Raw genomic sequence first — 22,202 nt, 5'->3', positions numbered from 1 at the left:
GTGTATTACCTCACTTACTTTTCTTTCTTCCCTGACCAGGGATTGAACCCACAACCCCTGCATTAGAAGCTTGGAGTTTTAACCACTGGACTGCCAGGGAAGTCCCCTCACTCAAGGAAGTACTACTATTATGTCCATCGTACAGTGAAGGAACTAAAGCAGAGAGAGGTTAAGTAACTTGCCCAAAGTCACACAACAAGTCACACCACTTGCCCAAAGTCAAACTAAGAGCTAGAACTCGAATCTATCATGGCTCAGGAGCCCGGCAACCATTTAACAGGTAAAAGGAGAAAACAAGCAAAAGAGTGATATCCTCGATGGCAAGCCTCCAATCTTCACCCACTGGGAAATTAAGATATTCTTAGGGCTGCCTGGTATGTTGCCCCAAAGTGGACAATGGGCTGGGGGCAGCGGGAGGGAATCGAAAAAACAGCAGCAGGAGAAGCTCCAGCCTCTAATGACAATCCAGAGAGAAACTCAGGCCACGAATGAATCTGCACGGCCCAGGACTCCAGAGCACAGGTGGGTACCTCAGGGGGCCCCAAGTGACCTTTCCTCTCACTGGGGAGCAAATGCAACTGGTTACAAACACCAACATGCCAAGCATGGGGTCCTGAGTGCAGTCTCACTGTCTGATTATGAACCAACGTATTCTGCTTAAAAGATTAAAAAAGATTTGGTTCAGGAAGTGATACTGATGAAGCAGTCAAGATGCTCTGGAGTTGGGCACTCCCGGTTAAAATTCTGACTCTGCTGCTGACCTAAGTAGTCATTTAAGCTCATCTTTGCACCTGAGTTTCCCTCATCCGTTCTCAAGAGGAGTGGGTTAGATAATCCATATAATAGTACTTAGGAGCCCGAATGCCTGGCACACACAGAAGGTGCTCAGAACCTGCTAGTTTATGATCATTATTAAGACCACACAGACACTCTGGAATGAGGTCTGGACTTGGTGAGACGAGAGAGAGAGCATGAATGAGACCAGTGTGGACAACCCTATTACTGATTTACACTCCCAGCAGCCGGGCTGCGTACGGTACCAGATGTGACTCAGGGAGGGCAGACTCACCCTCTCCTGGGGACCAGTGTGGCGTCTACGGCTGTGGTGTGAGGCATTACTCAGGAAAGGCAGTCCGGCGTGCTGGCAGCCCTCATCCAGTGCCCAGGACAAGCAGGATAAAAATACCGCTGGTAATCCTCAGCACGGCCGATGCCACTCTCAGAGAAGATAACTGCACGGGAGGCTTTCGCTAGGTATTTTCAGGGAGGGACAGTGCAGGGAAACCCCTCTGACACCCACAAGTTCCCTGGCTCCATCCTACAGCCCATCTGCCGCCAGATTAATCCTCAAAGCCTTTTGCATCACGATTCACCCTCGGCTCAAATGGCTCCTAGTTTTCTACAGAATAAACCCCTAACTCCTTAGCCTGAAGGTGGAGGCTGAAGTCAGGACCCAGGCCTCCCGTCCAATCTCTACTCACACCTATGTATCCCCACCACACACGTACACACACATGCACGCACCTACTCCTTCACCTGTGCACTTCACCTATGCACCCATCACCCATGCAGACTGTCTGCATGATGCCAGCCTCTGGGCCTGGGCATCAGCTCTGCTCTGACCAGCCAGAATGCTCCAGGTCCCTGAACCTGTTTCCTATAACCTCACCTGGATACTAATGATGGCCTAAGTCCAATCTAAATAAGAGAGACAGAAATACTTTGAAATGTACGAAAATATTCAACATTCCTTGAATATATTCAAGGACATATGTCTAAATCGGGCCCTCATTTTTTCTCAGCGCTTATGAATTTAAGACTTTCCATAGATTGACCAATCCAGCTCTGGTCAGATTCTGCCCCATTTGTAAGTTACCTTTAGCACATAGAAGTCTTTTCAATAATAAGCTTCTTGAGGGAGGCTCACATCTCACACATCAATGACTCTTTCCACCCCCACTCCCCCCGACATACACACAGGCCACACAAACACAAAGGTCATCTGCAGTGTCACACAGAGGTGAGTAAGGACCCTGGTGCTGTAGTTGAGGAGTTTCTCTTAAACTAAAATCAGGTATTTATAGGGTTGTGTAAATCTGGCCAAAATACTGTGGGTGGCTGTGGCCGGCTGAATGATGGCCACCCAGACATGTTCACACAGATGAACACACATATTCTAATCCCCAGAATCTGTGACTAAGTTATCTTATGTGGTGACAGGGACTTTGCAGGTGTGATTAATTAAAGAACTTGCGATGGAGGGCTATCCACCTGGGCCCAGTGTAATCAGGGTCCTTATGAGCGAGGCAGGAGGATACAAGTCAGAGAGGGAGATGCGAGAGAGGCAGAGGTGGGAGCGATGCAGCTGTGAAGACAGAGGCACGGCCTAGGGAGGCAGGCGGCTCTCAGAAGTGGAAAGAGGAGGGAGCGGCTCTGTCCTTGGGCCCCCAGAGAGTCTGCTGACTCCTTGGTTTTAGCCAGGTGAGACCCACACCAGACTGCTGACCTGCAGAATATTAAGATAATAAATCGGTAGTGTTTTAAGTCACCGAGCTTGTGGTCATTTCTTACAACAACAATAGGAAACTAATGCAGTGGCTATCTTTTCAAAGGTAAATTGCTGGGTTGGGAAGAAGGGCTGTATTCTAGAATAATTTCGAGATCATTCCTCTAAAATAACTTAGTGTGGTCACTCCACAAGCGGCACTGAGTGCCAGCTAGCGTCTGAGGCTGTGCTGGGTGCTGGCATGTCCCATGGGCTGCTTGAGACACATTCCTGCTCCTGATGACAGAGTCCTGCTTGCATTCAGTATAAACATGCCCCATTTGTCTACCAGCCTCAGTTCAACACTGAAAACATCACGGAGCACTTGTGTTACATGCCAAGCACTGCACAGCGTGGGGCCCCGCACCCTCCAAGTAAGAGCCCCCACCCTCAAAACGCTGTCAGCACTTATATTCTTAACCTTTGAAAACATTCACTGCAGAGTAAACATTTCGATTAAATAATATTAATAATAAGAACAGCTAACAGTCATTATTCCCCTTCTGCATACGTCACTTTGTGTTACTCCTAATCTTACAACCAGGGCTTCCCTGGTGGTTCAGATGGTAAAGAATCTGCCTGGAATGTGGGAGACCTCGGTTGGATCCCTGGGTCGGAAAAATCCCCTGGAGGAGGACATGGCAACCCACTCTAGTATTCTTGCCTGGAGAATCCCCAAGGACAGAGGAGCCTGGTGGGCTATAGTCCATGGGGTCATCAAGACTCAGACATGACTGAGCAACCTTCACTTCGCTTTCATCTTACAACAACCTTGTATGGAATTACGGTCTCGACTTGCTGATGAGGCAGAGCTCCACACGGTAAAGAGAACTCTAGTCCCAACACTGTCAAGAGCTGGCCGATTGACACCTGCCTGACCCCAGGCTCCCTCAGCCCTTTCCTCTTGTGGCCTAGGAAGTGAGAGCAAATAAGAAAACTGCACCCCGGTCAGAAACATGTTTTTAAATCAGTAGTCACTCTCCCGGCAACACAGCAAAGTTCATGCCTTGGAAAGTATCCAGCTGGTTGCAGAAAATTATGAGTCATAAAAATCCAGGAGCTGGCTGGGCTCTCAAGCACCACCTGGCCAAACTGCCTTACTGGAAAGTTGCTCAGCTACCAGACTGAGAGTGTCGGGCTTCTCAGCACCAGCAATCCCACCCTGGTTCTGTCTCAGACACAGTGGGAGAAAGAGGCAGGAGCCTCACACTGAGTCCACTCTGGGTGTGCACTCCACTGGGTACGTGGCCCCAGTCCTACCATGTACCAACCTTTATCAGCAGCACTTCCAAACACCACATGCAGGCCAGACACAGACACTTGGGCATGTCACTGGTATAAAGGCTAAATTAATGACTCCTGCCACGGAGAGCCCATGCAACCCTTTGGCACTGTGTGCTGTGCTCAGTTGCTCAGTTGTGTCTGACTCTTTGCGACCCCATGGACTGTAGCCCAGCAGGCTCCTCTGCCCGTGGCGATTCTCCAGGCAAGAATACTGGAGTGGGTTGCCATGCCCTCCTCCAGGGGATCTTCCCAACCCAGGGATCAAACCCAGATCTCCCATATTGTAGGTGGATTCTTTACCATCTGAGCCAGCAGGGAAGTGTACACAAAACCCCAAGAGTTTTTAAAACCAGTGAGTTAACCTACAAGGGACAACTCTAGACAGATGACTGTACACAGGAAGAGAATGAGAAAAGGGCAGACAGAGGGAGAGGCGGCTGCCTCCTCCCTGACCTCCACTCTTCTTTGCTGGAAGAACTAAGGCCATGGGCCCAGGCCTGGCCCTCAAGGTTCTTCACTGTGGACCACAAGACATCTTTCCAGTGCTTATTTCCCACTATCTCCCCCACACCAGGGCTTCAGCCAGAATGGCTCATCCCCAACACACACACGGACATACCCCCACCCCACACACACACTCACACGTCTTCCTGCTTCCACATGCTGCGCCCTCTGCCTCCCCCAGAACACCCTTTCCTCTGCCAAAGTCCTACTTATCCTCATGAAACATTAGACACTCCACAGCAGTCCCCTGCTCCATCCTAAAGCCACCTCTCTTCCTCTAAAGTCCCTCATCTCTTAATGGTCTAAGGTCATCTTGCCATGCCCTGTATGACTCTTTATGTACCCATCCCGTCTCCCGGGGTTGCGTGGTGCCTTCCTGGAGAGGGGACTCTCTTACCCAGACCCCGACTCCTGCTGAGGGCAGGCGCTGCTCTACACCCTCACCAGGAATGTCACACCCATGGGCACCCAGGGGCTCCCCAGCTTGTCAAGCTCCATCTTTTGAACCCAGAACTCAAGTGACCCCAGGGATGCTAAGCACCTGGGAAACGCTTTCTGTCCACAATCACTGTGAACCACCCCCAACGCAGAGGCAGAGACGCAGCAGTAGGATCAGCACCCCAGTGTTTTAACAGGCAGAAGAGGGAGAAGCCAGGGAAGAACATTCGTAAGGGGACATTTGGGAGCCTGCTCCTATGCGCACGCAGACACGGAGGGAGTGGTGTGGCCCACCCGGGATACCCTATTCGGCCCCACTCCCTCCTTAGAAGAAGAGTGGGAGGGAAGAGGGGAAAAGAGAGCAGGTCTGGCCCACTAACAGTGAGTTCATGTGGGCTGCAACAGGGGCATAGCAGGCGTGACCCATACGTGGTACCCAGCCCTCAGCTTTAGCAAATGTTGGCTATAAATACAGCAGGGAGCAAGAGCCACAAACTGCTTTTTTGATCTCACACAGATGGGAGATGTTTGCTCCAGAATCTGTCAAACAGTAACCACTTGTGGGTCACAGGGCAACCTATTCTTACCTTCACCCTCCCCTGAGCCAGGCCTGGTGCCAAACAGAGAAAATGTGCCAGGGAGAAAGCAAACCAGGCTTAACCCCAGGATCTGGGTTTAACGTAAAAGTTTTGTGTGTGTGAACAATTCCCAGGACCTCGCATCTCGCCCAGCAGATGGCAGGAACCCTCTGTGGCCAGCCAGCCCCAGGTTCGAAGCCCCCTCTGGGCACCAGCCACATGTGACACTGGGCACTCTTGCTCTCCCTTGGGCTGAGCTTCCTCATTTCCTCGTGTATAAGAAGCTGAGACTGACCTAGATGACCTCAAGATTTGAGATTAGGTCATGGCCTTTTATCCCCTGAGCGGATCAGGATGACCCAGGGCTGTGCTAAAAATTGGGATTTAACAGGGTCTAGAGTCATCCCTGGTAGCTCAGACAGTAAAGCGGCTGCCTACAATGCGGGAGACCCGGGTTCGATCCCGGGGTTGGGAAGATCTGCTGGAGAAGGCAATGGCAACCCACTCCAGTATTCATGCCTGGAAAATCCCATGGACCAAGGAGCCTGGTAGGCTACAGTCCATGGGGTCGCAAAGAGTCGGACATGACTAAGCGACTTCACTTTCACTTTCAGAGAGAATCGCAGGCTTCCCAAGTGGCGTGAGTGGTAAAGAACTTTTTTGCCAATGCAGGAGGCATAAGAGACCCGAGTTTGATCCCGAAGTAGGGAAGATCCCCTGGAGGAGGGCATGGGTACCCACTCCAGTATTCTTGCCTGGAGAATCCCATGGACAGAGGAGCCTGGCGACTACAGTCCATGGGGTCACAAAGAATCGGAAATGACTGAAGCAACTTTCACGTGCACACACACACACACACACACACACACACACACACACACAGATTTTTCACACTCAAAAGAATCTGAGTGCTAACCCTTCTAGACACTCTATGAAAATAGCAAGCGTGTGTGTGTGTGTGTGGTGGGGGTGGGGTGGGGTGGGGTGGTGGGTGCGGGGGTGGGCAGACTTGCTTCTCAGGGGTGGAGAGGTGGGGACCATAACCTCTTTCAGGCAACATCTCTGGAAAAGTCCAGTAGGAGAGGCAGGGAGCAGGGAAGGGATTTGGGCCCCTTCTCAGAGAACCAGGAAACACTTCCCTGCCCCACTTACACACACACACACACACACACACACACACACACACACACCCCAGGAAACACTTTCCTGCCCTACTTACACACACACACACACACACACACACACACACACACACCCCAGGAAACACTTTCCTGCCCTACTTACACACAAACACACACACACACACACACACACCCTCCCTCCCTCCTCAGCAGCTTCCAAGAGCCTGATTTCCCCTTTGAGCACCACCCCAGACCAGTCTCCCCTCTCACATCAAGCAGAGGGCCTCACTCACATCTAGCTGACATCTTGCTTCCCTAAAACAGAGGCAATCAGCTGTGCTCACCCTCAAGCCCTGGTCCAGGCCTCAGCCCTCCCCCAGCCTCCCCTATCTCCTATCTCCTCATCCTGTCTTCCCCCCCGCGCTGCCATCCCATTCTTCCCTCTCCCTCCTCCTCTAGGACCTTGCCTCTGACCTATTTTTTGTTTGCCTTCAATCTCTCCTTCCACAAAAGCTTCCCCCCCTCAAGCCCACAAACCTGCTCTCAGCTTTCATGCACCAAATATGAAAAAACCTCCTGTTGATTCTCTTTCCTTCAGCTTCACCCCTGCCAATGCCTCTAGGGACAGAGGGCACCTCCCGTCTTGCCCTTCCTTCTCCCTCAGCACAGGCTGCCTGGCCCAGATCCCAAGCTCTTCACCACCACCACCCCCGACACCATGACACTCACAATGGCTACCTGATGGCTTCATCCACCTAAGCCAGGCTTCAGCCTTCCCATGGGCTGGTGGCTCCCCCAGGACTGTGCATGCCATTCCCAGCTGGGGCAGGCCATCCCAACCACTGAATCAATTCTGGAACCAAACCAGTTATACATACATGACATCTCTCCCTCCAAGTCCTAGAGACACCAATGAAAGGGTCCAGGGAACTGGGGGCGGGGGGAACGGAACAGTTCTAGACCTTGACTGTGACAATGGTTACATCATTCTATGCATTTACCAAACCACCCAACTGCACACCAGAAAGTGTGAACCTACTGTATGCAAGCTGCACCTTAATGACAAAAGAATACAGGGGAAAGTCCCACAAGGCACCTCGACCCCTTCGCTTCTAAAACGATCACCATCTTCCTTCCGCCAGTCCAGTTCCTCCTCACCTGACCCTGTTTTCAGCACTGATTCCACCATCTGCCCCAAGCAGTGCTCCCCCCACTAGACATCTCAGCCCAGGTTAAGCAGTCACTTAAGAGATTCCACCTGCACAGAGTTACACTCTCTGGAATCTACGCTTTCATTCCATCTCCCCAAAGCCTGCCACCTGGGACTCAGGCCGCCCTCACTTCTCACAGGCCACCTCACTAGCCTCCCCTTCATCTACCCTGAGCCCTCCACCATAATCCAGTCCCCATTCTGCACAGTTTGCCTACTGAGTGCCCTCCCCTCCCCATAGTGGCATCCACTTTTGCCCCTTCCTGCTCGGGCCTCAGCTTTGGTTCCTTTCTCTCCCACAGAAACCCAGGCACCCTTCAGGCCCTAGCTCCTAGGCCTCCCAGCACAGGAATCCACTTTGTTAGCCCTCTCCCAACAGAACCAGTAGCACTGCACCTTGGGTTCCCACAGCAGAGGGCCACCCCCACTCCCCACAGCCCCCAGTCCTGCACAGTCTGCCCAGTACCCTCAGATACCCACGTCCACTGCACATAAACCAGGGCAGGGAGCCACCTCCCTCTCTGTCAGGGACCCCCTGACTGCAGCTAAGCTGTGGGCGCTCAGGGAACCCTTTCCAGCCTGAACTCTCAGCTGAAAAGCAGGAGGGCTAGGCCAAGCCCGCCTGGCCCCCTGACCCCACTGCTGAGATAAAATGCCACAACAGAAGTATTAGTGGACTATCCTAAACTCCTAAGGGTGATTTCACAGGCTACTTCAACAGGAAATAGGGACTCACCCCATCCACTCCCTAGCTCAGCCCCCCACCTCTCCCCTTCAACTCCTGACCCTCCTACCAAGCTGCACTCACCCCCACCAGGCAGTCCCCGGCCCCAAGGCTTCTGGTCAAAGAGCCCACTGCCTGGACAGATGCCACTCAAAGAATGGTCCTGGGACTAAAGGTGTCATCCTTGATGAAATAACAGGAGTAAGCACTTAGAAAGGCTTCCCTGTTAGCTCAGCTGGTAAAGAATCTGCCTGCAATGCAGGAGACCCCAGTTAGATTCCTGGATCAGGAAGTTCCCCTGGAGAAGGGACAGGCTACCCACTCCAGCATTCTTCGGCTTCCCTGGTGGTGGTTCAGATGGTCAAGAATTCGCTTGCAATGTGGAAGACCTGAGTTCGATCCCTAAGTTGGGAAGATTCCCTGGAGGAGGGCATGGCAACCGACTCCAGTATTCTTGCCTGGAGAATCCCCATAGACAGAGGAGTCCATGGAGTTGCAAAGAGTCAGACACGACTGAGTGACTAATCACAAGCACTCAGAAACCCTCACAGCAATTTAGCACTGCCATGATGTGAAGAACTGACTCGCTGGAAAAGACCCTGATGCTGGGAAAGATTGAAGGTGGGAGGAGAAGGGGACAACAGAGGATGAGATGGTTGGATGGCATCACCAACTCTACGGACGCGAGTCTGAGTGAACTCCAGGAGTTGGTGAAGGACAGGGAAGCCTGGCATGCTGTGGTCCATGGGGTCTCAAAGAATTGGACACAACTGAGCGACTGAACTAAACTGATGACACTTTTAGTGTGTTTTACAAAAGTACTGGTCTGCAGCAAATTGGGAAAAAATAAAACCTGGCCTTCAGCATAGAGTCTGGGAAGCACCGGCCCCTCACTCCTCTACACTCCTGCCTCTTTCTGCTAAAATCCTGCTCATCCTCAGTGTCCCAGTTAATATGCCTTCTCCAAGAGTCACTAGCCAGAAGTGGTCTCACTCAGAGTCCCTAGTCCAAACCACACTGAGGGTGCTTAGGTGGTATCTGCATACCCTTTATTACAATTCCCAGAGGCCAGGGACCCAGAGAACTGTTCAGTTTTATATTTCCAATGCCACACTCAAGGCATACAATCAACTGATACTTGTTCAACAAGGAGTAAATAACCAGCTGCTGCTGTTGCTGCTAAAGTGCTACAGTCATGTCCGACTCTTTGTAACCCCATGGACTGTAGCCCACCAGGCTCCTCTGTCCATGCAGGCAAGGATACTGGAGTGGGTTGCCGGGCCCTCCTCCAAGGGATCTTCCCAATCCAGGGATCGAACCCACGTCTCTTACATCTCCTGCGTTGACAGGTGGGTTCTTTACCACTAGCGCCCCCTGGGAAGCCCACCCACAATGTCACAGAGGGCTTTTCTTCAGGGCAGGACATGGAGGGGCACCAACCCTTAGGGTACACACGATTTCCCAGGTTTGGACCTAATGCAGCCCCTCTCCCTCCACCCAGAAGGAAACGGGACAATGTTTTTGAAAGCAAGCTGAGGGCTCTGGAGACAAGAACTCAGTCACTATTCACTACAAGAGAATCTACAATACTCTGAAATGGCAAGTTGAGCGAAAAACTCTCAACTTTCTCATGAATCCTTCTCTGCATGGACAGAACAAAAAAAAATAAATCATATTCAAGTATGAAGAATAAAAAGATTTTTTTCAGGATCATTTCCAACTTTAAATATACTGTAGGCCCATGACCTCAAAGCAAAAAGGTCAAGAGCTCAGGAGCCTATAACCCCACAATGAACAACATGCTTGTTAACACACCACTCAGGTTTGAAAGTTGTGGGGAGAAGCCCACCCAGATGCACCCCACTCAGGGTCCTGACCCTGCTTCAGAGTCAGAGGACTCCATTCCCACTACTCCCTCTCCCTGCATGGGCACAACTCCTAATGGAGCAGGACCCTCACATTCCCCCCTCCCACTGGCTCTTCTTTCTCTGGCTCTCCCAAGTTCCTGGCTGTTGTTTAGCAAGAATGCTGGAACTATTTCCAGATGCCACTGTCAGATCAAGACAACTCTCCAAATATTCCTGTCTAATTTTGCACACAGCTCTTGTTTCAACTGACAAAGATAATGACTCAGTGTCCACAGCTCTTGATGGAAAATCATCCTGCCGAGTTTGGAGCTTCCCAATAATAAGCTTCTCTAAACTTCTTTTTGAGAAAAGAAGACTGACCTCCCTGTCCAGATTCTGTTCTACAGGCAAGAAAGGGTACCCAAAAGACCCCCTAATAAACCAAGGAGTGTTATGGGAAAATCCTGATACATCCCCATAGGACCAATCAATGACAAGAAAAGGAAATCCACGATAGGGACTTGGGGTGTTTTTCCTGTCCAATAATCATTATTTCTTCACTTTTCTGCATCCCCATCAGTTTGGGACTTTGGAATTTGGGGCATAAATTCTGGGTTAAAGTGAAGACAAACTCTAGACTCAGAAGTAAAATGACTTTCCCTGCAAAAACAAATGGCTCATTGTCTCTGACACTGTCTCTGATGCTTTAATCAACTGGAAAAGCACTCTACAAATGGTACATGTGTCCATTCTGCACCAGTACACTTCTGGGTAGCCTCTTTCTGGAGGTGTACATGGTACAAGTAAATACACCCACATATATGTTTGAAATGCAGACACTTTCTCTCTGCAGACATGGGCCTAGCCCCCTCTCACATCATAAAACGTAATAGATGTCTTAGTAAATAAGTGAGGATGAGCAAAGCATCCCTTTGCAAAAGCCACTTATGGAAAACTGAATTGGCCTTTCAGTCAGCACTGACAGCTTAAACTTCTTTGCTCACGGTTTACAAACCACCCCATGGTTATTCCACATGCATATCTCCCACAGTCTTGCAAAGTCCCCAAAGACAGAAACCACAAGTCTCCCACTTCTTTTGGACTTCCCAGGTGGCGCTAGTGGTAAAGAACCCACCTGCCAATGCAGGAGACATGAGACCTGGGCTGGATCCTTGGGTTGGGAAGATCCCCTGGAGAAGGACATGGCAACCCATTCCAGTAGTCCTACCTGGAGAATCCCATGGACAGAGGAGGCTACAGTGCACAGAGTCGAAAAGAGTCGGACACGACTGAAGCGACTTAGTATGCATCCCAACTTCTTTTGTGTTCTGGATTCAGTCTCTGCCATGCATTCAGCTAATGCCCATAGGTTTCTAACCTCCTATCTCACTCCTATCCCCCCAGGTATGGAGAAGAGGGTAAGGAAATTCCCTTGAAGGCCAACCAACATGGCTTCTATCATTGGTTTAGGACAGAGAGCACAGTGCTATCTGCTACCTAAACTTCTCAGCTACTCATGGACAGGTCCCAGGGGGCCTCCGGCAGCACGGGAAGACTCTTACAGTTTTATCTCTGTGGTTCTCAACCAAGGTTGACTGAGTCCTCCAGGAGACATCTGGCAATGTGTGGAGACACTTTTGGTTGTCACAACTAGTGGGGGAAGATGAGCCGGGTACTACTAGCATCTAATGGATAGAGGCCAGGGATGCTGCTGAAAACTGAGAAACCCTGGCTTATGGGACACACAGGGAAGCATTCAGACCACCTTAGTTCACTTTTCCTTTGAGTTGTCCAAGGTCAGGCCCAAAATCATAACCCTGTTTTGTCTGCATCATTTGCAAAGTTGAAAATACCCAAAGCCATCATCAATCATAAAGGTGTTTCCCCTGAGAATCACCAGTTCCCCCCCACCACCCTCCTGCTTTGTACCTTCTCCAGAGATGGGCCCTCCTGCCAGCATAACAGCTGGCAAGCTGGCATCATGAACGCTCAAATCCTTTAACAACAAGTCAGGCCTGGCAGGTCCAACTCTTCAGTCTTCTGTCACGCACACCCAAGGCCCAAGTGAGCATAGATGAGTTTCCCAATGGGCTGCAGGCCCTACCCAGGATGAAAGGCTGCACAGAAGCCACTCACCCTTCAGAGGACTGGCACCTGTCATCCAAATGAAGAGTTCCAGCATCCAGACCTGGCCCCCCAGCAGCATTCCCCATCCCACAAGGTACATGGGAGGACCGGCCTTCGTTTGGCAGAGGGGCAGGCAGTGGGGAAAGGCACGACCATTGACAAGAACCCCAGTGTTTGAAGAAGCAGGAGGACGGGCCAAAGAAAAGCCAACAGAACCAAAAAGGACCCTCATTCCCATGTTCATACAAAACCCTCACCAGTGAAACCCAACAGCTGGCTAGGGCCAAGGGCGTCAACGTTCTGACACAAACCTCAGGCCAGGGACAATTAGCGCCCCGGAGACAGTGCAAAGGGGTCTAGGCGTGAAGAGAAATGTCATCGTAAGAAACCGAGGCAGGAAAGCAGTACTGGCGACCAAGAAACAAGGCATCAGGTCACCAGGGCTGCTAGGCGAGTTCCGAGGACCCAAGGCTTTGGCAGGCAGCCTTCGCACCCTCCCCGAGACAGATATGGGCTGTGGGAACGGGGGTAGCAGACAGCCGTAGGCGCCCACCCTGCACTCTGAAGCGCGCCCACCGCGCCGTGGCCCGGAACTCGGGGCAAATGAAACTCGCAAAGGGGAAGCCGCGCTGTCACTTGAGGATGCAAGAAGGGCCCAAGCGGGAGGTTAGCCCTGCTCTGGCCTCAGGCAGACGGCGCCCAGGGCACGCGGCGGCCGGCGGGCAGCAGCCTTACCCGGCTGCAGGAAGCTAGGATCCGCGGTCACCTTCGCGCAACCTCCGCGCGCTCGCCTCAGCGCTGGCGCCCGGCACGCGCTCCGGATCTGTTTACCAACTCGCCCGCGCCCGGAGACCCAGAGCCTTCAGCCCTGCCCCGCGAGCCACTCCCATTGGCTGCGCCGCCGCCTCAGCCCAACGCCGCGCGTCGCGGGGCAGCGTGCTCGGCCCGTGCGCTCGACCCAGGGCCAATGGGGTCTGAGAACGGAGAGAGAGGAGCCAATGGGAGACCTCCTCAGCGCGCAGGGCCCCTCCCATTCTTCCCCTCGCCCTCTCCCCTAGTTGAAAAAGCCGGACTAGAGACCACGCATTGGATTTAGAGAGACATCTCGCGTGTCCCCGGAGACCTCTGCCTTCTCCAGACGGGACGGCAAACGCAGCTGCGGTGACCGCTGTCGGCTGTCTTGTCCCGGGCTGGTACTCCCCGGGCTTTCTAGAGGCGGAGGAAGGAGCCGTCGCGACTACAGCGGGCCCGCTCCGCGCAGGCCGTTATGTAATGAGGAGAGGAGCCCTCTCCCGGTTCCCCAGAAGGGACTCAGAGCTGGGAAGACTTGCGGGCCTGCTGAATGCACGTCCGCCTCCGGCGCCCGGCCCCGCCCACTTGCGTTTCGCTTTGGGCTGGCAGCGTTGGCCGGCCTCCCACGCCTCAGGCCGGCTCGCCCTAGCAGTGGCCCTAGCAGTGTTTGGGGTTATTTGCCTGTGTCCTCTAGGGGCCCCTAGGTAGCGGGGCCCCACCAGCACGTGGAAGGAGCTGGAGGGGACCCCGCGGCCCACTCGGAGCTACCCCGGAAGGAAGTGCGTGGACTGAAGCGGAGTGGCCCCAAGTCTCCGCGTCAACCAGTGTTTCAGACCCGAGCCCCAACTGACAGTTTCCACTCCCTGATCATAAAGAGAAATATTCAAGTCAAAGCATTGTCCTTTATGGCTGAGCCGATTTTGAGGAATTAAAATATAACATTATGCAAGCTAGTTTATTTTTTAAAGTTTTATATTGAAATATAGTTGAGTGAAAGAAGAGAGTGAAAAAGTTGGCTTAAAGCTCAACGTTCAGAAAACGAAGATCATGGCATCCGGTCCCATCACTTCATGGCAAATAGATGGGGAAACAGTGGAAACCGTGGCTGACTTTATTTTTCTGGGCTCCAAAATCACTGCAGATAGTAATTGCAGCCATGAAATTAAAAGACACTTGCTCCTTGTAAGGAAAGTTATGACCAAACTAGACAGCATATTAAAAAGCAGAAACATTACTTTGCCAACAAAGGTCTAGTCAAGGATATGGTTTTTCCAGTAGTCATATATGGATGTGAGAGTTGGACTATAAAGAAAGCTGAGTGCTGAAGAACTGATGCTTTTGAACTGTGGTGTTGGAGAAGACTCTTGAGAGTCCCTTGTCCCTTGGACTGCAAGGAGATCCAACCAGTCCATCCTAAAGGAGATCAGTCCTGTGTGTTCATTGGAGGGACTGATGTTGAAGCTGAAACTCCGATACTATGACCACTTGATGTAAAGAACTGACTTATTTGAAAAGACCCTGATGCTGGGAAAGATTGAGGGCAGCAGGAGAAGGGGATGGCAAAGGATGAGATGGGTGGACGGCATCACCGACACAATGGACATGGGTTTGGGTGGACTCTGGGAGTTGGTGATGGACAGGGAGGCCTGGCATGCTGCGGTTCATGGGGTCACAAAGAGTCAAACACGACTGAGCAACTGAACTGAACTGAATAGTTGATTTACCATGTTGTGTTCAGATTCTTTTCCATTATAGGTCATTATAGAGTATTGAGTAGACTTCCCTATGCTACATAGTAGGTCCTTGTTGATTATATATAGTAGTCTGTATATATTAATCTCAACCTCCTAATGAAACTGGTTTGTTTTTATTGTTAGTCAGAAAACTTGAAAGCCATTGTATGCTGACGCCTGAAATGAAGGAGGGGGAGAAGTAAAAAAAAGAAGTGTGAAGTGTGTTAGTCCCTCAGTTGTGTCCAACGCTTCACACCCCATGGAGCCCACCAGGCTCCTCTGTCCATGAAATTTTCCAAGCAAGAAATGGGGGGCTGGGTATTAAGAATAACAGAATACAGATGTGAACCTAACTTCACAGTTTGGACCAGAGCTGTGGCAACATGTACCCTGCAGGGCAGAACAGAGCCTGCGGGTCCTGCGTGGAGGAACTGTGAATTTCCATGGCCTGATCATTAGGGTGCTGGATCTCCTCTGCAGGAACATTCATATACTCTCTTGCCAGTCCAAGTTCTGCTGCTCCAACCCCCCAATCTTCTCCACACAAAATACAATATATTTTTCTGAGAGATAATTAAGGAGTTTTTGACAAGTTTCAAGGAACTGCCACAAATAGTACAGGGCTAATAGGGACCTTGCCTTGAATAGGAAAGTGGCTCCCTTTTAGCACACTAAAGAGAAACTTCCAGCCCCTATTTAGGGCTTCAAAGGGTATTCATTGCTCCCTCCCAAGCTAACTGTTCCCTTAACTGCCTCAGTTCAGTTCAGTCGCTCATTCGTGTCCAACTCTTTGCGACCCCATGAATCGCAGTACGCCAGGCCTCCCTGTCCAGCACCAATTCCCGGAGTTCACTCAGACTCATGTCCATCGAGTCAGTGGTGCCATCCAGCCATCTCATCCTCTGTCGTCCCCTTCTCCTCCTGCCCCCAATCCCTCCCAGCATCAGAGTCTTTTCCAGTGAGTCAACTCTTCGCATGAGGTGGCCAAAGTACTGGAGTTTCAGCTTCAGCATCAGTCCTTCCAAAGAAATCCCAGGGCTGATCTCCTTCAGAATGGACTGGTTGGATCTCCTTGCAGTCCAAGGGACTCTCAAGGGTCTTCTCCAACAACACAGTTCAAAACCATCAATTCTTCAGCGCTCAGCCTTCTTCACAGTCCAACTCTCACATCCATACGAGACCACAGAAAAAACCATAGCCTTGACTAGACGGACCTTAGTTGGCAAAGTAATGTCTCTGCTTTTGAATATACTGTCTAGGTTGGTCATAACTTTTCTTCCAAGGAGTAAGCATCTTTTAATTTCATGGCTGCAGTCACCATCTGCAGTGATTTTGGAGCCCCCAAAAATAAAGTCTGACACTGTTTCCACTGTTTCCCCATCTATTTCCCATGAAGTGATGGGACCAGATGCCATGATCTTCGTTTTCTGAATGTTGAGCTTTAGGCCAACTTTTTCACTCTCCTCTTTCACCTTCATCAAGAGGCTTTTTAATTCCTCTTCACTTTCTGCCATAAGGGTGGTGTCATCTGCATATCTGAGGTTATTGATATTTCTCCCGGCAATCTGGATTCCAGCTTGTGTTTCTTCCAGTCCAGCGTTTCTCATGATGTACTCTGCATATACGTTAAATAAGCAGGGTGACAATATACAGCCTTGAAACTCCTTTTCCTATTGGAACCAATCTGTTGTTCCATGTCCAATTCTAACTGTTGCTTTCTGATCTGCATACAGATTTCTCAAGAGGCAGGTCAGGTGCTCTGATATTCCCATCTCTTTCAGAATTTTCCACAGTTGATTGTGATCCACACAGTCAAAGGCTTTGGCATAGTCAATAAAGCAGAAATAGATGTTTTTCTGGAACTCTCTTGCTTTTTCCATGATCCAGCCGATGTTGGCAATTTGATCTCTGGTTCCTCTGCCTTTTCTAAAACCAGCTTGAACATCAGGAAGTCCACGGTTCATGTACTGCTGAAGGCTGGCTTGGAGAATTTTGAGCATGACTTTACTAGCGTGTGAGATGAGTACAATTGTGCGGTAGTTTGAGCATTCTTTTGCATTGCCTTTCTTTGGGATTGGAATGAAAACTGACCTTTTCCAGTCCTGTGGCCACTGCTGAGTTTTCCAAATTTGCTGGCATATTGCATGCAGCACTTTGACAGCATCATCTTTCAGGTATTGAAATAGCTCAATTGGAATTCCATCACCTCCACTAGCTTTGTTCATAGTGATGCTTTCTAAGGCCCACTTGACTTCACATTCCAGATGTCTGGCTCTAGGTGAGTGATCACACCATCGTGATTATCCAGGTCGTGAAGATCTTTTTTGTATAGTTCTTCTGTGTATTCTTGCCACCTCTTCTTAATATCTTCTGCTTCTGTTAGGTCCACACCATTTCTGTCCTTTATCGAGCCCATCTTTGCATGAAATGTTCCCTTGGTATCTCTAATTTTCTTGAAGAGATTTCTAGTCTTTCCCATTCTGTTGTTTTCCTCTATTTCTTTGCATTGATTGCTGAAGAAGGCTTTCTTATCTCTTCTTGCTATTCTTTGGAACTCTGCATTCAGATGCTTATATCTTTCCTTTTCTCCTTGGCTTTTTGCCTCTCTTCTTTTCACAGCTATTTGTAAGTCTTCCCCAGACAGCCATTTTGCTTTTTTGCATTTCTTAACCATGGGGATGGTCTTGATCCCTGTCTCCTGTACAATGTCACGAACCTCCGTCCATAGTTCATCAGGCACTCTATCTATCAGATCGAGGCCCTTAAATCTATTTGTCACTTCCACTGTATAATCATAAGGGATTTGATTTAGGTCATACCTGAATGGTCTAGTGGTTTTCCCTACTTTCTTCAATTTCAGTCTGAATTTGGTAATAAGGAGTTCATGATCTGAGCCACAGTCAGCTCCTGGTCTTGTTTTTGTTGACTGTATACAGCTTCTCCATCTTTGGCTGCAAAGAATATAATCAATCTGATTTCGGTGTTGACCATCTGGTGATGTCCATGTGTAGAGTCTTCTCTTGTGTTGTTGGAAAAGGGTGTTTGCTATGACCAGTGCATTTTCTTGGGAAAGCTCTATTAGCCTTTGCCCTGCTTCATTCCACATTCCAAGGCCAAATTTGCCTGTTACTCCAGGTGTTTCCTGACTTCCTACTTTTGCATTCCATTCCCCTATAATGAAAAGGACATCTTTTTTGGGTGTTAGTTCTACAAGGTCTTGTAAGTCTTCATAGAACTGTTCAACTTCAGCTTCTTCAGTGTTACTGGTTGGGGCATAGACTTGGATTAAAGTGATATTGAATGGTTTGCCTTGGAAACAAACAGACATCATTCTGTCGTTTTTGAGATTGCATCCAAGTACTGCATTTCGGACTCTTTTGTTGACCATGATGGCTACTCCATTTCTTCTGAGGGATTCCTGCCCGCAGTAGTAGATATAATGGTCATCTGAGTTAAATTCACCCATTCCAGTCCATTTAAGTTCGCTGATACCTAGAATGTTGACGTTCACTCTTGCCATCTCCTGTTTGACCACTTCCAGTTTGCCTTGATTCATGAACCTGACATTCCAGGTTCCTATGCAATATTGCTCTTTACAGCATCAGACCTTGCTTCTATCACCAATCACATCCACAGCTGGGTATTGTGTTTGCTTTGGCTCCATCCCTTCATTCTTTCTGGAGTTATTTCTCCACTGATCTCCAGTAGCATATTGGGCACCTACTGACCTGGGGAGTTCCTGTTTCAGTAACCTATCATTTTGCCTTTCATACTGTTCATGGGGTTCTCAAGGCAAGAATACTGAAGTGGTTTGCCATTCCCTTCTCCAGTGGACCACATTCTGTCAGACCTCTCCACCATGACCTGCCCGGCTTGGGTTGCCCCGCGGGCATGGCTTAGTTTCATTGAGTTAGACAAGGCTGTGGTGCTAGTGTGATTAGATTGACTAGTTTTCTGTGATTATGGTTTCAGTGTGTCTGCCCTCTGATGCCCTCTTGCAACACCTGCCATCTTCTTCAGGTTTCTCTTACCTTGGGCGTGGGGTGTCTCTTCACAGCTGCTCCAGCAAAGCACAGCCGCTTCTCCTTACCTTGGACGAGTGGTATCTCCTCACCACTGCCCTTCCTGACCTTTAACATGGGATAGCTCCTCTAGGCCCTCCTGCACCCACACAGCCACCGCTCCTTGGAGGTCGGGTTGCTCCTCCCGGCCGCCTACGTTCCTTCAACTCCTGCCAGCTTAGTGACCCACCATCATTGCCCATGGGATGGTGGAGTCCCTGGTTCATCCCTTCCTGTAATGTACAATACAGACCCTACCTCCATCAGACTTCACTTGGATGAGGATGTGATTCTCATCAGCTCCAGCTTCTGCCTTTGAAAGTAGAGAGAGGATGTGGTTCCTTGTGGGAGGGAATTGGTTGCTTCCAGACCAATTCAGTCTCATTCTGCTAGCAATGCCAGGGTTAACTTTTCTCTTCCCAGGTGGCACTAGAGGTAAAAAACAAAACAAAACAAAAAACCTGCCTTCCAATACAGAAGTCAAGACAGGCTTGGATCCCTGGGTAGGGAAGATCCCCTGGAGGAGGGCATGGCAACCCACTCCAGTATTCTTGCCTGGAGAATCCCATGGACAGAGGAGCCTGGTGGGCTACAGTCCATGGGGTCGCAAAGAGTGACTACTGAATAACTTAGCACACACAGAGTACCTGAAGACCAGCATAATCCACTACCATAAACATTAGTTTTTCATCAGAGACCACTACTCTAGTTTACTGGAGAAGTAACCCCCAACTAGTTTATGCAAAGAAGGAATCTTCATCAGATTTATATTATTTCGATATTACTCCTTGTGAATTAATGACCTCAGCTTTTTATGCTAAAAACACATTTCTTTCCTGACCTGATTTTTTATTGCCAAGATTCCTCCATTACTTCAAGTTAAAGATTCCTTCAAATTATTTCTTAGTTATGCTAGCGGCATGGTAGTTAGGTGGTTTTTTCTTTCTCTTTTTTTAAAAAGAGTCCTTGTGTTTTAGATATACACACTGAATTATTTCCAGGTGAAATCATACAATATGTGGGATTAGCTTCAAAATACTACAGGGCTGAGAGGTCATGAGTTGATGAATGAAGAAGGAGAATGATGGATATATTAGGGTTCATATGCTGTGTTTGTTTGAAATTCTCCATAAAAATGTTAAAAAAGAAATTGGGCTAAAAAAAAAAAAAAAACCAGTTGGAAGATAATGCTAATGCAGGCAGAGTAAACAAGAAAACAAAGAAAGATCATTACTACTCTTCTAGGTATAAACTCACTACAAAGTAAGAGCAAGGATGAATCCAACTGTAGCTGATAAAAAGACAGCCAGAAAATTCAAAATTAGCAAAAAGTCAATTGAAGCATGGATTTTATTCACTATGTACCTTGCTCTGAGTGCCTGAGGTGTTAGTGATTATATGATACACCATCTTATTTATTGACTCTTTTTCCCAAATTTATCTTAAACCTCTAAAAATTTAATTTTTATCTTTTCTAGTGGGCATAATATATTAATACAGTGTTATTCAATACACATAAATATGTGTATACATACATACATCCGTATATATAGACATATTCTCCCAATAACCAAAGATGCCAATTCCTGGGACATTTGGGTAAGAAGCAAGGTGCTATAATAATTCCCTTCTGATCTCAAAATTTCTTCCTTAATAACAGTGGCAGAGAAGGCGATTATCAATTTTTCTCACTCTGCTCAATTATTGTTATCAGCACACAAACCCGTTAACTATCTCTCACTCTTCATCCCACTTCCATGTCTCTTCTCCCCATTTTCAGCAAACTCATGAAAGAATTACCTTTTTCTTTTTCAAGAAAAAATAATTTTCTCCCCCTCCTTTTCTTCCATTCTGCTTGGACCAATCTAGTCTGCTTTACGCCCCACCCTGCTCACCAGTGACCATCACGTTGCCAAATCAAGCAGTCAGTCCTCAGATTCCATCATAGCTAGATCTCTATCAGCAGCATTTGACACAATTGATCAGTCCCTGCTTTTTTTCTTAGCCATTGCCTGAGGTATAATTAACATAATGCTCTAGTTCAAATTAATTCTAACTTAATTTCAATAATATACAAAACTTTGTATATTTTATATATATACACACACATACATATGGCTCATTCTCCCCCTTCTTTTGTGCTGTTATCATACAAGTAATATCTCTGTTCATGGTATGCCCACCCCCACAGATTTATCATTGTTGCTTTATGCAGTTACTTTATTTGGCTGCACTGGTCTCAGTTGCGGCACTCGGGATCTTCCTCAAGTCGTGTAGGAGCTTCCGTTGCCGTGCATGTACTCTCCAGTTGTCCCATGTGGACTCTCCAGTGGTCATGCAGGGTCCCAGTTGCTCCGCAGCGTGTGGGGTCCTAGTTCTCCGACCAGGGGTCAAACCCATGTCCCCTGAATTGCAAAGAACACTCTCAACCACTGGATCACCAGGGAAGTCCCTGCAGTGATTTTTAAAAATCAGGTGAAATTACCAACAGAAATAGACTTTTGCTGCCCTGTTTATGTTTACCTGTATAGTTTCTTTCACCATTTTCTTTATTTCACCATGTGGATTTGAGTTATTGTTCTTTTATCTCTGCCTGATGGACGCTGTTTCTTACAGAGTGTATAAACTAGTGATGAATGACCGTGGTTTTGTTTATTTATATAGAATGTTGGACTGGCAGGGTTTTCTTCCTTCAGTACTTTAAATATATCATGCCCCAGCCTTCTGTCTTCCATGCGTCTGATGAGAAATGAGATGTTAATCTTATTAAGGATCTTTGTGCTTGATGCTTTGTGAGTTGCTTTTTTCTTGCTATTTTCAAGATTCTCTCTTTTAACAGTTTGATTATCATGTGTCTAGGTGTTTATTGTGTGTGTGTGTGTGTGTGTGTGTGTGTGTTCATCCCTCAGTCATGCCCAGCTCTTTGAAAGACCATGGACTGTAGCTCACAAGGCTCCTCTGCCCATGGAATTCTCCAGGCAAGAATACTGGAGTGGGTTGCCATGCCCTCCTCCAGGGGATCTTCCCAACCCAGGGATCGAACCGGGTCCCCTGTATTGCAGACAGATTCTTTACCATCTGACCCTCAGGGAAGCCCTGTGTTTATCCTATTTGAGTTTAGTGTGGATTTATGTGGAGTTCAGTGTGCTTTTTGGACATATAGACTAATGGTTTTTTTCTCAAATTTGGGAAGTTTTCTGCCATTATTTCCTCTAAACACTTTTTCTGTTCCCCTTTT

General features: G+C 48.7%; 1 protein-coding gene across 1 annotated transcript in view; it reads right to left on the bottom strand.

The window, feature by feature from the left end:
* COQ8A (coenzyme Q8A) overlaps positions 1-13,181 on the bottom strand; it is a 47,129-nt gene extending 33,948 nt beyond the window's left edge. The window contains exon 1 of the mRNA XM_068986080.1: positions 13,114-13,181. The gene's annotated coding sequence lies outside the window, so the exon portion shown is untranslated. The remainder of the gene's footprint in view (positions 1-13,113) is intronic.
* Positions 13,182-22,202: the final 9,021 nt, after the last annotated feature.

This window comes from Capricornis sumatraensis, chromosome 14 (genome assembly GCF_032405125.1).
Source record: "Capricornis sumatraensis isolate serow.1 chromosome 14, serow.2, whole genome shotgun sequence".
In the NCBI taxonomy this organism is placed as follows: Eukaryota; Metazoa; Chordata; class Mammalia; order Artiodactyla; family Bovidae; genus Capricornis; species Capricornis sumatraensis.
The sequence above is the reverse complement of the archived record's forward strand: the minus strand, read 5'-3'. Positions and strand labels throughout refer to the sequence as shown.